This window comes from Aplysia californica, unplaced genomic scaffold (assembly GCF_000002075.1).
Source record: "Aplysia californica isolate F4 #8 unplaced genomic scaffold, AplCal3.0 scaffold00071, whole genome shotgun sequence".
Classification (NCBI taxonomy): domain Eukaryota; kingdom Metazoa; phylum Mollusca; class Gastropoda; order Aplysiida; family Aplysiidae; genus Aplysia; species Aplysia californica.
Genome location: NW_004797341.1, coordinates 1703564 through 1705017, shown reverse-complemented (window position 1 = coordinate 1705017; position 1454 = coordinate 1703564). Strand labels below are relative to the sequence as shown.

The 1454-nt window shown below is 40.0% G+C and overlaps 1 protein-coding gene across 1 annotated transcript in view; it reads left to right on the top strand.

Annotated features, from left to right (window-relative positions):
* The window catches only part of LOC101863496 (NXPE family member 4), a gene marked incomplete at its 5' end in the record, with an annotated part of 24461 nt that overhangs the window by 16677 nt on the left and 6330 nt on the right, over window positions 1-1454 (top strand).

The following is a 1454-nucleotide window of genomic DNA, read 5'->3' as shown; positions in this document are numbered from 1 at the left end:
GGGGGGGGGGGGGGGGAGGGTTATCGACTTGTGTGCGACACCACGGACATTCCTTTGTTAAAATTTCTAGTGCACGTCATAAACGGACGTACGGTCTCGAACTGTGCTCACTGGTGGCAATTTAAGCCGCTCTTTGCTCAAAATCCAGTATCGCATCAACATATCACCTAGAGGAAAGCTGAGAGATTTTGATCGTGCTAGGGCTATGGCATGGCTGCAGGATGGAGTTGGAGCCTGAGAAGTTACCAGAAGGCTTGCGGTGTCACATTCAGTCATTGTCAGCCTGAGGCAGCGCCATCAAGCCACTGGATCAGTCCAAGAACGCCCACGTGCAGGTCGACCCAAGACGACCACTCAGAGTGTTTGCAAGTGGTCCTTAACTTATGTTGAAGTCTGTAGTTGTGGCTAAGCATTTCTGGTGCCTTAAGAATAAAGAAACACGCAATAATTTATTCTATTTTTTGAATAGTGAAATATGATGGAGTATTACACGGAGCTATCGTTTGACTTTTTACTCTTTTGTCGTTAAGATGAGTAAGTGTGTAGATCTATAATATTTATGAGGCAGCGTGGTGGAATCAGGCTCTCGTCAAAATAATCAAAGTGAAGAAACTTGCATTTTTTCCAAGGTTTGTGAATTTTTATCAAATTTTTGTTTTTTGGCTCAACACTTTTCATGCAATTTAAAGAACTCATTTATGGGTGGATTTTTAAAAAAAAAAACGTTGATTAAAAGCGCAAAAAAAAAATGTATTTTCAGTTACCACGGACTCTTAAGCTAAGGAAATAAGTAATCTTTGGCGGCCATTTTCTCACAAATTTTACCTCTGAAAACAGGTGACCCCCACCTCCTTCTCTTGCAAATATCTCGAGTTGTATTCAAGATAAATGGATAATTTTTTCATCCAAATAAAGACAATTGAACAGGCTTTAAGATGACACCAATAACTCGATATGCCCAAAAATTGACGAGAGCCTGATTCCACCACGCTGCCTCACATTTAGTTGTCCCTGAGCATTTCTGGTGCCTTGAGGAAAAAAACCCACGCCATATCTTATGTCATTTTGAAACGTTAAATAATATGTGGGGCGTGCTGACAAAATAAGTTACTTCTCGCACTTCACAAATGGAGATATCGGCAGAAAATCAACAAAGGAGTAAATTTGTAGACTCTCAACTGATGTCATTTTCTTCAAGTTTACCATGTCTTTTATTATTTCCACCTAATGAATTGTAAAAACTCAGCCTATCAATTCAACACATCTATTTCTACAGGGCTAAAATATGAGAAGTAACTCATTTTGTCAGCACGTCTCACATATGCTGATGGAGTATTACACCGAGCTATCGTTTGACTTTTTACTCTCTCGTCGTTATGTGTTTATAAATAATATACTGTGGCTGGGCAGTTTGCCTGCTTTGTGTAAAAACCGGCACTGAGAGAGAGAGAGAG